This window comes from Pseudonaja textilis, chromosome 1 (genome assembly GCF_049901715.1).
Source record: "Pseudonaja textilis isolate UNSWEBS1 chromosome 1, rPseTex1.2, whole genome shotgun sequence".
NCBI classification, from domain to species: Eukaryota; Metazoa; Chordata; class Lepidosauria; order Squamata; family Elapidae; genus Pseudonaja; species Pseudonaja textilis.
The window spans coordinates 263330708-263353561 of NC_141990.1; the positions used below are offsets into that span (position 1 = coordinate 263330708).

The 22854-nt window shown below is 38.0% G+C and overlaps 1 long non-coding RNA gene across 1 annotated transcript in view; it reads left to right on the forward strand.

Annotated features, from left to right (window-relative positions):
- LOC148128177 (uncharacterized) overlaps window positions 1-17570 on the forward strand; it is a 52818-nt gene extending 35248 nt beyond the window's left edge. The window contains exon 5 of the long non-coding RNA XR_015740960.1: window positions 15160-17570. This is a non-coding gene — a long non-coding RNA (uncharacterized LOC148128177). The remainder of the gene's footprint in view (window positions 1-15159) is intronic.
- Window positions 17571-22854: the final 5284 nt, after the last annotated feature.

A 22854-nucleotide genomic window follows, 5' to 3' on the forward strand; every position in this document is an offset into this window, starting at 1 on the left:
TCAGCTACAGGCCCGTTTAAAGGCAATCAAGCCAAGAGAAATGCCATGGCTCAAAGCCTGCGAAGTATCATCTTGACCTTTTAAATGAGTGCGCAGAGCAACAGTTGTTAAAAAACAGTCAGCAATTGCTGTGTCAACAGAGAGCTTAAAACAGGCATGTAATTTCATCTTCCAAGAAACAAGGCAAGCTCCCAAAGACTGAAGGAGTAATTGTGTGAGCTGGTAATTTCTCTAAGTACAGCCACATTTATGAAATTCTCTTCCATTCATGCCGCTCTCTCCCTGGCTTCCTTGCAATAAGAACCTGTCACATTGATTGGATAATAGGTAAGTTTGAAAGAAGCCAACCACCAAAACAGCAACTCTCTCTCTTCTACCCCCATAGACCGCTGAATTCAGGAAATAAGCTATCTCTATGGCCAATGATAAATACTCGAGCTTGTTGCAAATTTGGATTTTCCACCTAGAAGGCTTTTCAAAGGTTTGCAGGAGCCTATAATGGAAAAGCTTAAATCTAGAAAGTTAATGAGTCATTGGTCTCAGCTGTCAAACTCCTCATATTCACAGTCTTGGCAGATTTCAATATCTGCATGAAGCTCATATCTTGCCTGGAGTTGCTTGGGAATTCATGGCTGTCATAACAACTACGGGCCTATTCAACCAATATTGGGTCCAATGCATGTAGCAGGATATTAAGGGAGTTGATGATTCATTGGCACAAAAATCCTTGCTGGCTTGGAAGTATAAGCCCATTTAAGGTGAATTCAAGCTAGCTATAAGCTCTATAGAGGCAAAGGACTGATCCTGATAGATCAGCAAGTTTTCTGAAATCTTCCTGGCACTTTCTTGACATTTTAACTGACAATCCAAATATATCTGCCCTAAATGTAGAATAGTTTCAGCCTTTTAATATTACGAAGCTACAATAGTGAAGCACTTAAGGTAATGGTTTTAATTGGATCCAATCAAAGATTGCTCAATTTATTTCAAGATCAGAACAGGAGCTCCAGGAATAACTCATCCCATTCCTTATTAGCCCTAAAGCACCCATTACAATTCTTTCCTGGATATGGAATGTGAGCTGTGGATATGCTGCATTCTTGTTATTGTCGGCTTCCCAGAGATGCCCTTCTTTGTGAGATGGGTGGCTGTAAATCTGATAGATAAGGAAATAAATAAAAAAAATTCCAATCTCCCATTCTCTACCATAATAGTATGGGTACCATGTAATAGCGTCTACTGTGTTTAAGAGTTTTTAAGAATTAGAATGCAACCGGAGAAAAAGTAGACTATTTGGAGGAATAAAGTACTTCAAATAACATGCCACATGTTCATCCTCAGAGGTACTATGAACAGAAATGAAATGTAACAGGGATAGAGTTCAATTTACAAAGGTAAAAAAACAAAGCAGCCATATTTCAACTATATTATTTACAATTTTCTGCCCACATATATGTATCTTGGGGATATTTATTGTTATGCAAAGCACCAAGAAAGAATAAGAAACAATATACTGGAAAAAAAATTAAAAACATGACAAAAAAGTAAAGGAAATACAGCTGTACCTATTTTAGACCAACACGATACTTATACTTTTTCTTCTTGCTCCCATCATGGTTCTGCTGATTCATGCACTGGTTTTTGTTCAGTAAACTTCTTCCTCCCCCAGCCCCCCAATCAGCACTGTCCAAGCATAATTTTCTCCGTATTCTCTTTTCTCTCAACTCTATTTCTTTTGAGATTCATAAGAATAAGCTTGCTGGGTTAGACTGAGACTCATCTTAGTTTATTATTTTGATTCTCATAGTAGCCAATCAGATGCCCCTCAGATGCTTCTGATTAGGAGATGGATACATCTTGTTCCCCTGAAACTTGTATCTGGAGTTAGGCTGTTCCTAACCTGGAAGTAACCTTGGGTATTCAAGACTACTAGCCCTGGATAGACCTATCTTCCCTTAATTTATTCAATCCTTTTTTTAAATCATGAAAGTCAGTGGATGCTACCATGTGTTGTAGTACATGTGCTATCTGGAGAAGTGCTTCCTTTGATCTATTTTAAATAGTTTTCTATTCAGCTATATCAACAGCTTTTGGAGCTAGTGTTTTGAAAGATGGTGAAAGACTTATTCCTGTCCACTTGGTTTCAACTTCCATGATTTTATATATCCCAATCATATCAGTTGGTCTTCCCCAAGCTGAAGAGTTCCAAGCATCCTACAGAGAAATTTGTGTAGCAGAATTGTATTATTTTTCCAAATACGGAGACCACAAAGTATTCAAGATGCATATATTTGTATAAGGATCAAAGCATAAATTTGTATAAATATTAACAACATTAGCATTTTATTTGCAGTTCCTTTCCTAATCTAAATTCCCTAGTCTGGAATATGCCTTTTTTTTGTAGCTGCCACAGACTGAGCAAATATCTTCAATGCGCTCTCTTCTAAATCAATAGCCTTTGATGCAAAACTTTGTTGAAGGCACTTTGAAAATCTAAGTATGCAGTGTTGACCAGTTATATGCCTGTTGACCTCAGAAATGTAGAAGATTTGCTATCTGGATTCACATTGGTAGAATCCTTGCTAGTTTACTTTCTGTAAGACTTTTATATGCTTATTACTTTTATTATTATTGCTACCGATTTGGAACAGACATTAAAATGACTTATACTTTCCGGGATTTGTTCAGTGTCCTTTAAAAAAAAAAGTAGTGTCACAATGGCTACCCTCTGGACCCAATGGCCCTGATTTGAGTACAAAGTACATATTTGGGTTGTTAAACACAACCTGAGGTCTTTGGAACCTCTCAAGTGGATGCCATCAAGAACTAAGTGCAATTTTTCAAAATGTCTTGTTTCTTTCATTGGCTTTAGCTGATCCAAATCCAAACATAAGAAAATCAATACAGGCTCAAGTACCTCCCCTATATCTTCTGTAATAAAAACAGATGCAAAGAACTCATTCAATTTCTCTGCAGTCTCCAAATCCTCCTTGAGCAGCACGTTTATTCCTTTGTCACCTAAGAAATCCTGGAGAAAATAGATGTGATGACAAAGAGCTGAAACTGATTTAATGCCATCTAATGAATCAAGGAATCATCTAAGAAAACTACTTCCCTGGCTAGTTTTATGCTTTGTGTCTCTTTAAAGAAGTCTCTATTATTCCTCTTTATGCTTTTGGCCTCACACTCCTAAAATGCCTTATAATTCTTCTGTCAGAACTGGTGTTCCTTTTTGTTCTCCTTAGAAAGGACTGGATTTACATTTTCTGAAAGAAAACAACTTTGCAGCTTCCTGGATATTATCAGAAAGCCATGCTGGCCTTTTCCTGCATGTGGCTGACCTTTCTTATATTAGGGAATATTTTCTACCTGAGTCTCGGTTGTGGTGGTTTTAAATAAATTTCAGGCAGTATGAAGACATTTAGCCATGTTGACTTTTCCCATCATTCTTATTTTCATTGGTTCCTTCAATTTTTTTAGATGGTTTCCCTTTGGAAGCAAAAAGTGAGGACATTGTCAACTTCCTAGCTGCATGTTTGCAAAGTGTAATAACATGATAACTGTTTCCTATGCCACAAGGATTTTTTTTAATACTTATCATGGCTATTACAAGTTTTTTTGCACCATGTAATGGTTATTATTTAAACTTATGTCTAAGATTTGTCAATTTGGTTGCTTCTCAGACTAAGTTGGAAATCTTTATGGTATCTAGACTTTCAGTTTCTTTATCATGGGCTGAACATAAATACATTCAGCCTATGTGAGGTGAATTGAAGTCCCCTCAAGATCACTTTCAGTATTTTGATCAAACAGGCACATCTCTAGGTCTAACTTATCTTTGTAACTGGATATTGCCACCCTAAGCAATTCTCTGGAGGAATGCGGTCTTCCAGTATTTAGGGTTGTAGGAAGTTAGCATCAACCCATCTCCTAGAAAATTGAAAATGCCTAGGAAATCTTAAAAAGGCAGGATATTTCCTCTAAATAGAGTAGTAACTCAAGAAGCAGAAACTCACTTCAGAAGCAGAAACTCACCCCCACCTTTGTTAATGGGTGGGCCATTAAGGCCTGGGGCAGAATACTTTACCTATCAAGGATCTCCAGGTAAAGCTATAGCAATTGCCAAAAGCCCTTTTAAGGGCATAAATCATCCAGCAAGGCTCAACCAAGCCTGGAACTCAGGACAGCCTACAGAGTTGCCCCTCATGGGAGTCTGACAACCAATTAGAATACAAGCTCCAATTCAAATCCCAACAGAGCAGGGGTGGGTTTCTGCCGGTTCTGTCCACCTCTGTAGAAGCGGTAGCTCTGAAGAGTAGTAGACATAGAACCAGTTCTGTGTCTGCTGATGTTTTTGCCCACCCACCCACCTGGGCTCTTACCTGATCTTTATTTCCTGATTTTTCAACTTCAGCTGCCGAGCCACAGCTGTGGTTAAAAAAACAAGAAAAGAGGGCTGTTTCAAAGGCTGCTTCTCGGCAGGCAGCATGCTAATAAGCTCGTAAATCCCGAACCGGTAGTTAACCCTTTCATATCCCACCCCTACAACAGAGGGTGTAAAACCCAGGCACTCTCAGCACCTCAGCCCTTTTTTTTTCTTGATCATCCTTCCCTTTCACTCTGGAGCTCCAGGCCATGTGGTCCTGTCCACCATTAAACCTTCCAAGCAGCCTCCATGTTTCCAGTGTCTTTTTCCCCATTTAGAACTGAACCCAGAAGGATATTTCTTCCAACAGGGTATGATGAAAAATGAATGAATGATGAAGAATGAATTGTATACCATTACCATTCAGGCCTAAGAACTTGGCAACAATAAGATGTAATTATAGGTGAAAACAAATATGCATCTCTTTTTCCCCCACTCATCGCCTGCCATTTTTGCCACCAATCCCAAAGGCTGCAACTCAGGAACAATCTGACGGCTAGGACTGATCTATTGAATTCACATTTTATCATCCATTGAGCGCATCAAAGGCTGTATATGGAATTAGGTTCAGATGTCACAGACCTGTGCAATCATCCTATTGTAGAATCTGCATGATGTCCAATTATGTAGGAGACACTTTAGTGGCTAGGCTAGTTGAGAGCTTTGCTGTTTCTCTTGTAGCAACCCATTTTGATGGGTGATTTACTGGTATTGGACTTTCCTGCAATACTTGAGTCAGAAGCTCATTGCTGAGAGACAGGCCAGAGGAGAGGGAAGCACAGGAGAAAGAGGCCATGTTTTGCCAGTGAAGTTAATAGTCCTTGATTAAATTATGACTGTGAGTTCTATATTAACTGTCTCTTTAGATTTCACAGCATAATTCTTGATGCTGCCTTGTCAGGGATCATAATAACAATCTTTCTACTTTATCAGAACGTAATGAGGAAAGTGAATGCTGTGGGTGGAAACCTACAAAAGAAGGCCGGGAGATGTGGGAAGCATAGCAATATGGTCAGTTTCAGCTTCTTGGATATTTACTGAATGTACCATTAAATGACAGAAAAATGTTTAATGATGCCACATGGCAGATGAGGACAACATGAGAACTAATGACAGGATACAGAGTTAATGCTTTATTAATTGAGTGGCTTAACTCTTACTTAAATTTCAGCTTGTCCTTCCATATGGTATAAAAAAACAATAATAGGACAATATAGTCTTCAGTTTGGAAGATGAGACAAGATATAATTTTGCTATATCTTAAAGCAGACACATTTTTCCAGACTTCTCTGTGAGAATTTGAGAGGTATTTAATGACTGATTCTTTAATGCAGTTTTTCAGGCTCGTGTGGCTTTTTTAATGTAGAAGAGAAAAGTACAATGCTAGTGTACAGCATTTCTTCAAGATCATGTTTGAAACCTACACAGCCATAGGAATTACTTGCTAGGATAAAACAAATTATATAGGACTTTATTTTAAAATAAAATTTTCTTAGGATCCAGACTATGGAACTACTGAACCTTAGCCACATACATGAGGAGTCACCATAGAGCCATATGGAAAAAGAGAGAAAATGTAAATACATTTGTAAGAAGAGAGTCTCAATGATAACAACTTGGATCCATGAAGGGAGGGAGGGAGGGAGGGAGGGAGGGAAAACCACTATGCCATCAATTGGATTGGTAAAGGCAAATCCCAAACTGCATTAAAGGGTTCCAAAGCCTATTAAAAATATCCATTAGATCCTTTTATGGAATGGGAGGAGCTGAAAATAGTTGCATCTTTCATTTTTGTTGCTGTGGAGAAAAAAAAATGTTAAGAAGCAAAACCTTAATTTCTGCCAAAGGTTCTCTGTAGGTGCCATTGATTCTGTATTTGACTCCTAGTCACTGCATGCAATTTTCTTGGCAATATTTTTTGAAACTGATTTGCTTTTGCCTCATTCTTCTCGGGGTTGAGAGAAAATGAAGGGCTCAAAGACACCCAGCTGTCCATAGCAATAGCACTTATATACTGCTTCAAAGTACTTTACAGAACTCTCTGAGAGGGTTATAGAATCGGCATATTATCCCCAACAATCTGGGTCCTTGTATTACCAACCTCAGAAGGATGGAAGACTGAGTCAACCTTGAGCAGTTCAAGACTGAACTCTCGGCTATGGGCAGAGTTAGCCTGCAATACTGAATTCTAACCATTCTGCCACCATGACTCTACTAGCAATAGCAATAGTTCTTAGACTTATATACCACTTCACATTGCTTTACAGCCCTCTCTAAGTGGTTTACAGAGTCATCATATTGCCCTGAACAATCTGGGCCCCCATTTTATTGACCTCGAAAGGATGAAAAGCTGAGTCAACCTTGAATCAGTCAGGACTGAACTGCCAAACTGCTGGCAGCTGGCAGGCAACAAAAGTAGACTGCAGTACAGTATTGTACTGTGCCACCATGGCAAATAAGATAGGCTTAAAACTCATAATCTACCTGTTGTTTAGCCTGGTACCTTTGGCCACCACACGACACGATGTCTCTCATTACAGGGGGTTAAAGTACCTATAAAATCCTTTAAAAAAAATACTGATTGTTTTCCTGGATGGACAAAATGGGCTTAAGTGATCCAGAGGTCCTATTCAACTCCCCTCACTTTAATATTGTCTATTTTGACCACCTCCCATTTCACCAGACAAGCCACCTGTGCCAAAATATTTGCCCTTTCCTGCTAAAGATAAATAACCTTATAAGCTCTCTCTTCAGTCATATATTATATGAGATGGTCAGCTATACAAATGGGAATAAATAAAGACTATTACAATCTCACCCATCCTTCCTTGGGAGTAAGATCTACTGAACATTACAAAACTTCTAGGTGAAAGAGATGGAGTTGGGGAGAGGGAGAGAGAGAGGGAGATCTGCACCATTGAAGTGATAAACATTTAAAAGTTGTAAAATACACTCATTCATCTAGACAAGAAGCATAAAGTAGCATAACATCAACCCATTCTTTGCTACTAAAAGTTTGAAAAAGGCACATTGCTTTGTTCTTTTTGTTTTTCTTCTTTTACATTCTCAACAATTCAGACAACCTTACAGCATAAAAGGGAATTTTCAGGGGAAGCAAGATATTTGTTAGTGGGTATGCATCACATTTAATGGATTCTGTTCAGAGCCACAACTGGAAACATCTGGAAAATGTCTGTGGTAGCCAGAAGCCAACTGGAAATTTAATGCACATTCCAAGAAACACCATTTGGTGATTCTGCAAAATCCCTGAAAAGTTTCTTGGCAAATAAAAAGTTGTTTCTCCAAGGAGCAGGAATGTTAAAAGATTTAATGATAAATGTACAAATTAAATGTACAAATCTAACTTTCACCTAGATTCCCTAATTCTTGCACTAATCCTTCTGAAGTTTTTATGGCTAGCTCTTTGTCCAGTGTCAAAATACAGGGAAATAAACAGAGTCCTTTTAAAACATTCTGAAACAATAAGGACTTCCGTTACATATAGTCTTAAACATATTTATACAAAAATAGTATGTCTCATTCTCTTCAAAATAGCACTGCCTTCACATTTAATATAGTCAGCAAGGAACTAACCAAGTCATTTGATAATCTTGTGTTCTTTCAAATCAAAATTTAAATTAATACGAAACTACAATCTGTTTGCCAAAATGTTAGCAGGCTTCATCTCTTATATCTCTATCATTACTGAAGATTTGGTCCAATTCTATACAACCAGACGTATAAATATTTGCTGATTTGCAGAGATCAAGAAAACCAGGGCTGAAATTCTACAGAGAAATGATTTGAAACTCTAAGTTTAATTAAGGAATGGCTCTGAACTGATTTTAAATAAATTGGCTGGTTTCTTTGAATTAACAAGGTGCACTCTACATTAAATGCTGCTATATACACTAGTTATGCAAAATAGATTGTGATTTAGGTAATATCTTGTGGTTCTCAAAAATAATTAACCCCATAAGATGATTTTACTGAAACTTACCAGTCTCATTGAAAACTCATTCTTTTCAAAAACTGCCTTTGATTTCCCCACAGGGGAGTTAGATACAAAGAATGATGTTTCTGAGCTTCAAATATATAGGAGAAGTCAGTATCACATTAGATTTGGCTTTCTTCAATCTAATATGTTAACTTGCACCTACCAAAATGGCCTCTTCTCTGCCAGATAGAATAATTTATGGTGCACATGTAACCAATTTGCAACATTTGAGATTGTACAGAAAGCTTTCTGATTGGGCATGACCCAGGATTAATAGGACTGCCTTTGTATTAAGCTGATAGAATAATTAATGTATATCTGCTTCCTTTCATGTATACTCTCTCTCAGCCACACATATTTTCGGGAACAAGATACCAACTAACTAAAAAGATGAAACGAAAAATGTGCACTGAGAATTTTCTCAACACCAGTCCAATATTTTTGCTATTTAAAACAGAAGGAATGGTACCTTATGCTATTTTGTACAGAAAAACCAATAAGGCAATTGAATCTTATTCTGATATTAAGGAAAAGAGAGCAACTTCACTTAAGGACAGCAAATCTTTCTTTGCCCCTCTGCATCTACTTTCATAGTCAATAAAGATTTAGCGAGGACAATACCTGAGTACAATGCCATAATATCAATTGAATTTTACAGACAACCCTTTAATATGATGGTTACCCAACTCTATGCTCTAAGAACTCTTGCAGAAAAAGAGAAGATTCATGAGTTTTATACCTGAAATGTGAAATTGACAGAACATGGAAGGAAGATAATCTGGCTTGTGGTTGGAAAATGCCAAAAAATGAAAACATAATTGGATTGTATGACCTTGAAAGAGGAATACATCAGAAGAATGATGTGTTGATTTCTGTCAATCTAATAATTTCTTTATTGCTAACACATTCTTCAGACAACCACTAGGAACAGCCATATATACATAGATATTCACCATACTGAGCATATGGAAATCAAACTGAGTCTATTATTGGTAGAAGCAGATGGGATGGCTCAATTATAACAGCAAATATGTGATCAATGGCTGACTGTGAAATAGATCGTGAACTCCTCACGTTCAAGTCCAAGCCAAGCTAAAGTGGAGGAACAAGGCCAACTAATTTTAATGATATGATCAAACACTCGTGAATTTCAAGCAAAAGATCAGGAATTGCTCTGAGGTCCTGAACCTCACTGAGAAGAAACAGAGGAAATGGGAATGAAATCAAAGAGTTGTTAAGAATGAACATGAAAAGAGAGTGCCAAAGATGATGAAGCCTTAGAAGAAATCACTTGAGTGTTAGAACAGATAGTGGAAGTTGCCAAGAAGAGAAGAGGAGTCAAAATGAAACAAGATAAAGGCCTCAGAAATGATTTAACAAAAAAAATCAATAATTGTTAGAAGAGACAAGAAACAGTATTACAATGATTTCTCCAAAGACATTAAAGCAGAAATAGACATGTAAAAACAAAGAAAGTTTCCCCAAAGCTCTTTAAACTCAGAGGAAGGCTCCAACTTCAAATTAGTATGCTAATGGATGCAAATGAAGATATAATAAATGATTCAAAAAAAGATCAAACAATGATAGAAATTCTGAAATCCTGTATAGCAGAAATGTCAATATCCAAAACACCTTAGAAGATATTCTCCATCTATAGAAACCATTAGTCTTGGAAGATGAAGTTAGAGCCCTACTCTGTTTATCACCAAGTGGGAGACTACAGAAATTGAATATTTATAGAAAGATGGCAAGCAGCAAAAGAAAAATTAGTAATCTAACCAAACAATGCCAGCAAATTTGGAGAGCAACAGTGAGGAACAGATTGTAAGAAATCAGTCTTCATTACCAATAGCAAAGAAGGAAACTTCCAGTGTGCAAATGTTTGCATAATATCCTTAATTTCACACACTAGTAAGATAATGCTTAGTGTCATCCAATACACATTAGACCTCTACATGGAAAGGAAAATGCCAGATGTTTAAACTGATTTTAGAAAAGGCTAAAAAACAAGAGATATTCCAAATGCACTGTGAATAATTGAAAAAGCCAAACACCAAGATGAAGTCAATATATGCTTCATTGATTATTGAAAGGTATTCCATTTTATAAATCATGTCAAAGGTATTCCATTTTATAAATCATGTCATTTTCTCACAAATGTCCTTGAGAAAATAGGAATCCTAGAATATCTCACTGTCGCCATGAAAAATCTATGAAAGGTTGGAAAACAACAATTTAAAAGGAATATGGTGAAGGACACAGAGAAGAGCAGCCAGGATGATTAGGAGGCTGGAGGCTAAAAAATACAATGAATGGTTGCAGGAACTGGGCTTGGCTAGTTTAGTAAAGAGAAGGACCAGGGGAGACATGATAGAGGTCTTCCAATATTTGAGGGGCTGCCACAGGGAGGAAGAGGTCAAGCTATTTTCTAAAGCGCCTGTGGGCCAGACAAGGAATAATGGATGGAAACTGAACAAGGAGAGATTCAACCTGGAAATAAGGAGAAATTTTCTGACAGTGAGAACAATCAACCAATGGAACAGAAGTTGCCCTCGGAAGTTGTGGGAGCTTCATCACTTGAGACTTTCAAGAAGAGATTTGACTGCCATCTGTCAGAAATGTTGTAGGGTCTCCTCCTTGGGTGGGGGGTTGGACTAGATGACCTACAAGGTCCCTTCCAACTCTGATTATCTGTTATCTGACACTGACTCCAAGTTGGCAAAGAAGTGGCTGAATACCTCCCCTTATTTAGCCAACCTATATGCTAAATATATATTGATGGTAACCTGAACGAAAATAATTATTATTTTAAGCTGGAAGAAAAAAAGCATTAATAACCTACTCTGACAAATAAAAACACAAATGATCTGGGAGCTCTAGTAAGGAAAATTAAGAAACTCAGTGAAAATATGGGATGAAGATTAAATATAAAAAAAGAACAAATTAAAGAAAACAAATATAGCAGCCAACCTTACAAGTTACAATAAAGACATTAAAACATTAACTTCTATGTTTTAGGATCAAATAAAAAGAGGTAGAATCAGCATTCAAGACATACATGACAGATTACAATTTGGTAGAGTGGAGGTGATGGCTTTGGGTAGAGGTGTACAGAGATAGGGAAAATAATTAATAGGTAAACATCAGTTTAGCCCTGAAATGAAAATTGAGGTTAGCTCAAGGCATCTAAGAATTCTACCAGCTGAAGGCCCTAAAATAAGTTTCATGAAGCTATATGGGTGACTCTGAATTATGAAAAGTTTTTCTTCTATTCTCTGTTGGAAGCCCCCGAATTTCTAAGAACAGTTGGGAAAAGTCAAATGCTTTGCCAATGTTAAAGGTAACCAACTGAGTCAGAAAGGCTCTATAAATCTTAGCACTGATTACAGGAACAATAATTGGCTTCCTACAAGTAAGTACACACAACCCTTCATACTAGCCATGATAGTCTGATGGACCAAAAAAAAAAAGAGTGAGATAGAAGTCAAAGAATCTATATGTTTAGTGGCCATGTATCTCTGTAATTTAGATGCTAAGGGAAGAAAAGGTGGCCATGTGGAAATAAGGAATGGAATTTATCCAAAGAAACCATTTTATTGTTTTATCCCGGTACAACCACTGAGGCTGGCTTAGATAATAATTAGAGCAAACGCTAACTATTCTAAAGTTAGATCCAGTGACTGGATTGTGCAACACTTTAATCAAAGATAAAATGGAGTTTGTGAATTCCAGCAAGTTAGATTTTATTTATTTATTTATTTGATTTGATTTGATTTGTCAATCGCTTACAAGATAACAGGTATAAGTATATACATAGTTATGAATACATGAAATAGGGTACATATAAGAAAAATAAAAGAAACAATAGGACAGGGACGGTAGGCACGTTGGTGTGCTTATGCACGCCCCCTACAGACCTCTTAGGAAAGGGGTGAGGTCAATAGTAGACAGTCTAAGGTTAAAGTTTTTGGGGTTTGGGGAAGAAACCACAGAGTCAGGTAGAGTATTCCAGACATTGACCACTCTGTTGCTGAAGTCGTATTTCCTGAAATCAAGTTTGGTGCAGTTAACCTTGAGTTTGTATCTATTGTTTGCTCTTGTGTTGTTATGGTTGAAGCTGAAGTATTCCTTGACAGGTAAGTCATTGCAATGTTTGATTTTATATACCATACTTAGATCAGACTGAAGATGGCATAATTGATGATGTGATGATGTAAGATGATGTGTGTAAGAACTGTGAATTCAGTCTATGTGTCTATGAAAAGAAAGGGAGAGTAAACAAGGAAGAGAATCTTGGGAAGAAAGGAGGGAAAAGAAATGAGAAGATAAAAGAGCCCATGAATAGGATATGTGAAGGTCTCCGTATTGAGAGAATTTGGCAGATGTGGGAATGCTAGTCTTACTCATTAGACTTTCCTAAAACAACGTTGTCTGCCTCTTTTTACCGCAAAGTAAATCCCCAAAGCACCAACAAAGATACAAATTGGAATCCTCTGTTTTGGCAGTAATCCCTTTTCTCTATTTATTTCCCAGTCATTGCATCATTTATTTAAATAAGGCTCAGAGCAGCAAATGTAGCAAAAATGAAGATATCAGGCTAGCCTTGCTCTTCTAGGCAGCCTATTCTGTCCCCCCGCTTTTTTAAATAGCATCCTATAAAGAGAAATCACATTGATGATGAATTTGATACTCAACACATTTTGATGCAAAATTTTTGTCTCAGTACTTATCATTTGTTTGGTACTCAACACACAAGCTAAAATTTGTCGGTGTTGGTGCCTTTTGACTCACTACATTATTCCTTATGTGGGCAATGTGTTCAGTACTCATCATTTTTTGTTATCATCATGACTCCTGGGATCAATTAATAATGAGTGTCAGAAGCTGGCATGAATGACACAGAGCCTCAGAAGCTGACCTTAAGAACTGGTGTTGATTCCAGGGGAAACAAGGGTTCCTTCAAATAATTTGGCCTCAATCTATGTGGAGAGATTTGTTGGCCCAAACCAGCATTTTGAACTGCACTTGGGGATTGACTGGAAGCCACTGTTATTGCAAAGCCAGACTGCTCAATTTTTAACGTTCTCCTCATCAATCAATTATTCTGCTGGTTCATCACTGATATTGCTTTTCACTGAATTCCCTCCAGTCCACAGGAATCTTTTGGATATTGATTTTGCTTTATTTTAAAATCAGAGCTTCAAGGAAGTTGATAAATGGTCTGAAACTGGCTGCCTCATATCATCCTTGCCTCTATGCAATGCTGATGTTCATCATCCTTTTGAATATGTAAATGCTGCTCTCTAACATGAAACTCTCCATTGAATCTCAGATACCATCTCCTGCCCTAAAGCCAAGCATGTAAATTATCCTTGCTTCCCCCTGCAATAGGAACAATTCAACACAATTTCACAAAATTGTGTTTACCCACCTTCTAATGCTGAGACCAGTAAATATCATGGGTCTCAAGATTGCAACAGCGCATGGGAATTGCCTTAAGAGACAAGAGAAGACCACAGCCAGAGGAATGGTCAGATAAGAGGCAGCTTAGTCTGCAGCAGAAATATGGACATGGCTAACATCTCAGATGTTAGTGGGACGCAGTGGCTCAAGGGGGCATGGTGGCTCAGTGGTTAAGACACTGAACTTATCAATCAGAAAGGTCAGCAGTTTGGCGGTTTGAATCCCTAGCACCGCATAATGGAGTGAGCTCCCGTTACTTGTCCCAGCTTCTGCCAACCTAACAGTTCGAAAGCATGTAAAAATGCAAGGAGAAAAATAGGGACCACGTAGATGGGAAGGTAACAGCATTCTGTGCACCTCTGTCATTTAGTCATGCCAGCCACATGACCACGGAGATGTCTTCGGACAGCACGGGCTCTTTGGGTTTGTAACAGAGATGAGCACCGCCCCCTACAGCCGGAAACGACTAGCATATATGTGCGAGGGGAACCTTTACCTTTATCTAACATCTCAGAAGGAACCCTCCCTAATTTCTTAGGCTGTAAAGGCAATGGGGAGGGGGGAAAGTATTTTCAGGCTTGCAGGATTTCTTACACTTAAGTAGAGTCAGTTCATCTGAATGTGCCTCTTGTCTAGACTATCTCACAAAGCTGACAAAGATAAACTAGATTGGGGCAAAGACACTATGAAGAATGGACTTATACATATTTATTTATTGTTTAACGTAGAACTGTGTAGAAGCAAATGAGCCTTGGTATCTTCCATAGGATCACTGCAACAGGTGGTGATAAGGATACAAACTTATCTGACCATATCATAGATTTCTAGAAAGGACATTTTTCACAGAGAGTAAGCTGCACTAAACATAATGGGATTTACATGCCAGTAAATGAAAATGAAAAAAAAAAGTATAAATGCTGACAGGACTTCAGAAGGGTCCCATGGCGCTCTGATTACCTGAGTAGATTGACCAAGGGTTGATTTGAATGACAATCAAGGTAGAAAACAATTATGTGGGGGACAATAATCTGTTCCAACCTGTCTGCGGTGTGTCAGCTGAGGCATGACCACTACATGGCAACATTTACGTATTTATGTATTCAAAGTTTAGATCTCTGTTTTTAAAAGAAACGGAGTAGGCATTTGAAAGAACATAGTATATACTACTACAAACTCCACTTTTCATGTGAGTTCTCAAAAACTGGTTTGTGCATGATAATGGTTTTATTTCTACAATTCACTAAACTATGACTTCTTTAAACTTTGTTTACAGAATACATCAGAAACGTTGCCAGCATTCCAGAAAACCTCCACTCCAACCAATAACTCCAAGACAGACATCTTCTCAAAAGTTCTTTTTATTTTGGATAGTAAACTGGCACAAATTTGAGACTTCCCCTCACTTATGCGCAAAATAACATGACCTTGAATTACAAAGAGAATGTTATTATGTCTAACTATATACATTCCAAGAAATCCCCCCTCCCATTTTCCAAGGCTCAAAATGTGGCAGTGTGGGAGCATTTGGTCTCAATATGGCTTCCAAAGCTGACAAATGCCTGGATTCAAACAACGTTCAATGCCATAAAGGGGAAAGGGGCATGAATAGAGTTACATTATAGACAGCAACTGCAGATTCCTCACTGCTGACTAAAAAACAGGAACTCCAGTCTTATAGTATCTCAAACATCATCTGTTCCTGCCATAAACCATGGTTTATAATTTGCAATGATTGGGATCACAGAATATACAAAGCAAAATAATTACATAAACCAACTGTATGGATCCAGACAGTGAATACACATAAGTTAAAGAATGTATGGGGCTTGAATGGATATAGCAAATGGAAGCTGTAAACTTCCATAAGGAACTATGAAAGTTGAATGAAAAGTAATGCTCCCAGTATTAGAAGTTGCCAACAGATGGCAGTACCGATATGCTAGAAATTCTGACATGGTACAAAAAGACAGCTCTCGTTTACTGACAGGTTGTTCAGTGACTGTTCAAAGTTACAATGGCACTAGAAAAAATTTTTTACAACTGGTCCTCAAAGTTGTGGCAATCACACAGTGACAAGTTGGGTGCTTGGCAATTGGTGCATATTTATGATTGCAACATCCTGCAGTCACATGGCAGGCTCTACTTGCAGTTGATAAGTGAGGATTGTGTGTATTACTATTGTTTATGAAATGTAAGCCTGCAGCAAGTCAATGAAGTTTAAGCAATACACAGTGATTTATTTATTTTTTTGCCTGCTGGAGGATTTCAAATTGAAATTCATAACTGTGTAAAAGTTGTTTATGGCAAAGATTGTGACTACTGCACATTGCTAGCCCCCCAAAATATGTAAAAGATGGTGAACCAGAACAAGCTGATTTGTATGATTAAGAACAAAATGGACAGTTCGAGAGAGCAACACATTTCACATAAGAAACTGAAGAAACTGCCTTTGGGCGTATATTTGATTCAAGTGAAGAGGTGGAAAAAATTGCAAGAAACTGGATGAAATTGTGAAATATGGAGGGCAGGGTTTTTTTGTCGTTAAGAAGCTTAACAGTCATTGGTAGAAGATGGTGAAGATTATGTGGAGAAGCAAATACAGCTAGCAAAAGACCCAATTCATAATTATTTTTCTGTTTCATTTATTAAAATTCACCATTTGAAGTGATATTTTTCATTCAGTCCTGGTATATATGAACTTCTAGTGCTACCACTGTTTTCTTCCCCTGCTCCAGGGGTGGGATTCTACCAGTTCGCACCTATTTGCTAGAACCAGTTGTTAACATTCTAAGCAGTTTGGAGAAGCAGTTGTTAGAAGAAATTACTGGCCTAATCTTGTAAGGAAGGCAGGAAGGAAACATTCTGGTGTTGCTTACAGAAACTGCCTCTCCATTAATTCTCATCACATTCTTGGCAGGACTAGAGTTCCTGTCTCAGGAACTTCTCTGGAGTTTTTTTTTCCCCTCCTTTGCTGGTACTTTGCTTGTGTGGAGTGACCATTCAAAGTTACAATGGTACTGAAAAAAGTGACATGACCGTTTTTCACACTTACGACTGTTGCAGCACCCCCACATTCACGAGAGGCCAGGCGAGGATATGTGTGCCTCGATGTGAGTGATACTGAGTTGGCCACGCCCAGCCAATAACATGACCACCAAGCCACACCCACCAACATAGCCATGCCCATAGAACCGGTTGTTAAAAAATTTGAATCCCACCCCTGCCCTGCTCCACCATGTTGGTCACTAGAACTAACATGGTGGAACTGGGGAAGAAACCAGTGGTAGCAGAGAAGCTGAAATAGGAAGAGTCTTATCTTGTGGAGAGCTGAAACAAATTGCTACAGTACTCTTAGCCAATATAGATGGTAACATAAGTTTCACGTATATCAAAGATAGCGGAGCAATTTTCCTCCACCTCCATCTACCAGTAATTGTACACCTCAGCCTATCAATATTTTCTAAGCAGCTTTGCCTATTTTGTTAATAGCCACACAAACTCAGTGCCCACTCACAGCTATACAAAAGCCTCCATTAAGCTTGATTGCCACAAAAATGCCAGCCAGCTGCTAGGAAAATGGAGAAACTTCAGGCACCGATATGTAGGATCAGCAAAACCATTTGTTTTACAAACAGCATGAAAACTAGTGATATGTCCTCCTGAAAATAAAAGCTTTAAATGAGTCATGGATTGCATTGGCTATATTGATTCATTCACACATGGGATGTTAAGTCAAAGATTTCTTGGCTTGTTAAACAATTCAAAATAGCCAAGCATATGTATTACTTTAAGTAGTAAAGGGTGGGTTCCAAGCCAAACAAAAACAGTAGAATTTTCCAAGCTTATTTTCTCCAATTATTGTTATTTCTGACAGCCTGTAAGGTATACCAGTAAAAGTGTTGGTTTAGGAGCAGAGAGATCGAGGTTCTGGTTCTCCCTTAGGAACAGAAGCCACTGTGTGACTGTGGCTGTGCGACCAGTAACTTTTTGTCGACCCTAGACTGGAAAGTCAAAAATTATCCCAGAATATAACAATGTCATCTTCACAGACCTTTCATGCAGTTGCCAAGTGTCAAGATTGGCTTAAAGGTGGCAAATCAATGCAATTTCAAAATAGATTTTAGGAAATCATTACACAAATATTTATATGACATGTAAGATTATATTGACCATTGTTTTGTTAGTAATTTCTGACTCCTAATTGAAACAAAGAAAGCTGGGGTAATTTTTATTACCAATCAGGAGAACAAGTTTATAACAGAACAGTATGCTGAATCCCAACTTAATTTCAGTATGAACTTTGGCTCCCATGTATAAATATAGGTGAAAGCTTTATTTTAAAATTCAATACCTGTTTACAGCGTTTAGGAATATTTCCAGGTATTTGTAGAGAGAAAAAATAATGCCTAAATATGGAGTTGTGGTATAATACATAGAATATTACATATCACCCTCAAATCTATCCTGATCCAACATTTTCTTTCCCATAATGCCCAACCAGATATCTCTGGGATGCTGGTGGGCAGAAGGTTGCTAAATGACACCATGGGTTGTTCAATATTTGGAGGCATAGGCTGCCCTCCAATTTCAGCATAAGGTTGAATGTCCATGATGCTACATTATATATCAGAACTTTGGGACCTGATTGTATATGAAGAATTGTGGTTGTACTGTGCAGGGTACAATTGAGAAACTGGGAAAAAATGTATTATTCCAAATGTTAAGGAATGGCTTTTGGAAATGTATAACTTGTCTACCCTGGAAAAGACAATATTTCATATCAATGAAAAAATGAAGAAATATGTGTTTATTTGTCACAGGTTTGTATTTTTTAATAATCTATTGTATCTGATGCTACTACAGCCGTGTTGGCGAACCTCTGCCACACGTGCCGTTTCCCCTGGCATGCGAGAGGTCACCCGGAAGAGCCCCACTGTGCATGCGCCACCACCTGACAGCTGATTGTCAGGTTTCTGGTGCGCATGCGCACGGGGTGGAGGGGAGGTGCGCAGGAGACACATGCGTATGCGCAGACATGTAGCATGCAAGGAGGGAGTTGCACATGTATGTGAAGGGGATGGGAGGGCAGCACGCATTGCCTTCTGGGTGCTGGCACACGAGTGCACACAAGCGAGCAAACGTGCAATTATCAGCACGGGAACTGAAAAAGGTTACCCACCACTGTACTACAGTATCACATGATATTTTTTAGTAAACCAGTTGCTATTTATATTTTTGATAAATAAAGTGGGTCTTCCCCTCTTTTTTCTTTTTAAATTATTTTTAAGTTTAAGGGTTGTTTAACTTTGTTATTGCAGCATATCTTATTATATTTTGGCTATATTTTATCATTTTCTAAAATAAAGGATGTATGTTAAAAAAAATGAGTCTCTAGATTAATAATCTTGCTCTGTTTGAATTTATCCAATCCTCTTTTAAAGTTTTTTCAAGTTAATAGTAATCACTACATCGTGATTTATTGAGGAATTCAATACATTATTAAATCACAAATCAATCCCTTTGCTATTAATCAATAGGAATAATTAATAGGCCTACTATTAAAATTATGATTGTGAATATTGGTCTCACTCCCTGAGGTTGTTCTCTCCTTTCCTCTCTGATGTTTAGCATTTCAGGAGTAAAGCTGTTGATTGTTGCTTTTTACTAGTGGTGTTGCATTTTATGGCAGAATGGACACAATTGTCATGATCAATCAGGAGATTTCTGATTCAGAGCAGAAGGTTTGAAACAGAATAGTTATCTTGAGAACCTGCTTGTAGTGAGTGCACAGCTTTCTACTTTACTTTGAGCAAGATGTATTATTCCCAGCTGTACAAGATTTGAATTGGCTGCTTATTTGCCTTCAGGTTCAGTTTGAAGAACTGACATGAACTTTTAAAACTTTAAACAATTTGTAGCCAGATTACCTCAGGTGCCATTTACTCCTAAATGTGCCTACAGGGCCATCAAATTGGCACTAAGAGTTTCTTCCAGATGCTGGGCTTCTGCAAATTTGGGTGGGTGAGCACCAATAACAGATCTTCTCAATGTTCATATTGAGATTCTTAAATCTGAAACTCTTCTGTTTTGAGGAGAATTGAAAGTGCCATGATTTTAGCAAGCCTTTGGATTTTAAGTATATCCCATTTGCTTCAGATGGTTTTCTAAGATAGTTTGGATGGGGATGGGGATTTTACCTGATGGCCTTAGCACTTGTTGAAGACATTGTGATGCCTAAATAGATAAGGAGATGCTGCCTCCATTTTACATACCAAAGCTGGACTGGCAATTAATTCTTTTTCAGTTAAGGTTTGCTTTTGAGGTCTGATAAATGAGGCTAACTGGTGCCATCCTTGACAGCAGGAAGCTACCCAGAGGGCACAGAATAGCAACATGTTCTCCAATACTTGGTTGACACTTCAAGCATTTCATTTCAACGTGTCTGTTCTACATTTTTCTATAACAAGCATTTCTTTTTTAGTATTTTACTAAGTGAAATTCTCTGTCCAAGGTCCTGAGAAGAGGTCATCTTGGACTTCATTATATTTTCTCCTGAGCAGACACATTTCTATATGATTCCACTATCGCTCTCGTACATCTACATTTCTACATTACATCTCATACATTTCTACAGACAAGAAAGCGTGTTAATAATAAACATATTCATAAAGGTATACTAGGCAGCTGTTTGTAATATAATTGGAAGGGCATCTGTTTCATCTATTTTAATGTTTTAAGGAGAAAACCATTGCCTACACTTTTGGAGGTGGTGCACAGAAGCAGCTGACTGGTTAAAATGGTATTTCTTGCATTTCTGGAGACTTACTGGAGAATCATCTAATCTCCATCTGCTGCACAGATAAAGTTATAAAGAAGAAAGTATAAGTAACTAACATTAAAAATAAAAATAATGAAGTGGTTTTCTTCTCAGTTATTGTTCATTGAGTCTGTGAAAATACTCATACTAAATGTGGTTAGGACTCAAATGAGAGATATCCAAGACATCCTAGCTGTATGTATCCATACTTCCATATTATTTTCCTATTATTATTATTAAATACATTTAATAAATAAATAATATTCTTAACTTTATCTGGAGATACCAAGGACAAAATCTGGAAATTTCTGTAGGCAAAATGGTGCCATATTACTAAGCTATTCCCCATCACCATAGACATACAAGTCTAGTATAATATTATATTTATGGTTACTTTTATTCTTTATTTTTTCCATTTTATTCTCCATCCCTTTGGGTTTGTTTTAGTTAAAGGTCAGTCTATACATTTTTAAAAGTGAGAAAATGAATAAAACAAATAAGGATCAAGTTAACATTAGCAACAATTCCTCAACTATTAGCTTTTTTATTGTAATAGCAATAACTGAAGGATACTTGTTGAATTTTCTACCTTAGGCACTAAAATATTTTGGACCATGTCCAGCCTAAATGCCAAATATATCACTGATAAGACTAGCTCAGCACAAAACTTTAGGAATCAATGAAAGTTCAGAACAGAATGAAAATGAGTCTAAAACGAATATCATGCACTGTGTTTATATAGCCCTCACTCATTTAAACTATAGAGTAGTTTGTTACTGGTAATCTATTTAGCTTTAGAAACAGTATAATTTATGCAAGAACAGAGCACACAGTGTAGCATTCTCACCATGTTTTGAAGTGAATCCCAACTCTTTCTTCCTATTAAAAATCTGGGATTTCTGAGTATAATCTGAACTGCAAAAATCTGCCATCAGATAGCATAAACTTTACAGAAAATGTTAAATATATTTTTGTAGCCCAGATATTGCAATCCTACAATATTCTCTCTACTATCATACAAATATTGCAAAACTCCAAACCACTTCTAGATGGCAACAACTAGCTATCTTCTGTATCTTTTTTTCTGACATATAGTGGTTATCTGAATTCTTGCTACCCAGGTATGGTGGCCAAACTCTTCTCACATAGACAAACTGTTCAGCCTGAGGGAAGCTCAATGCTTTCTCTTTATGTGGTTTGAGAACTCTCTGGAAATGTTCAGTGATTATTCCTAGAAAATGGATTAGGCCAGAACCTTTCCCACATTTCTCTTTGTCTGCTGAACAAAGCCCGTTGGACTGGAAATGTAATACTCTACAGCAGCATTTCTCAACCTCGGGAACTTTAAGATGGGTGAACTTCAGCTGTCAGAATCCCTCAGCCAGCATGATTTAGAATCCACAAAATGCAAGAAAATGATTTCCCAGAATGTCTACTTCCTCTGACAGTGGCAGACAATTAGACAACAATAAGGCATGTGTATGGCTTGAGTACATCCCTATTATTATTATTGTTGTTGTTGTTGTTGTTGTTATTACCTTGTTTCTCCAACAATACAGCCCACCCAATAGGAAGACCCAGCATGTTTTCTAGGCATAAAATGAAATTAAGCCCCTCCCCCCAAATTTAGGCCTAGTTTAAACATGCAAAATTGGGTGGGGGGAAGGTGGGGGGAACTTGCCATTAGAAGTGCCCCGCAGGCAGCTATGCCTCACCATCAGCCACTCCTAACACCATGGTGGAGCACGGAGGGATCCCTTACCCCTCCCTTACCCAGGTCAGCAGGCAGGCGGTGGTGGCGTGGATGTCCAGCAGCATTTCAGCCGCTTCTCAGGCCTCCATAGCTTCCATGGTTCCCACCAGTGCTGGCGCCTCTCTCGCCAGCACCATCTCCAATAACAGCATCTGAGTCACTCCGCTTTTCCCCCACCCCCACAACAACAGGAAAAAAAAACATTTTGAGGTACCTGGGAGTGCCGCATGCTGTGTTTTGGTTTAATCCCGAGCGGCTGAGTGGGTGTGAGAAAAGCCGAGCGAGCGTCTCTGCTGCTGCTACCCTTGGTGCTCCAGCCTCGGGCTCTGCAAGTTTGCAAAAGTTCCGGTGTGCAGCCCATTCCTGCATTACAAGCGCCCAGGCCGAGCTGCAGCTGT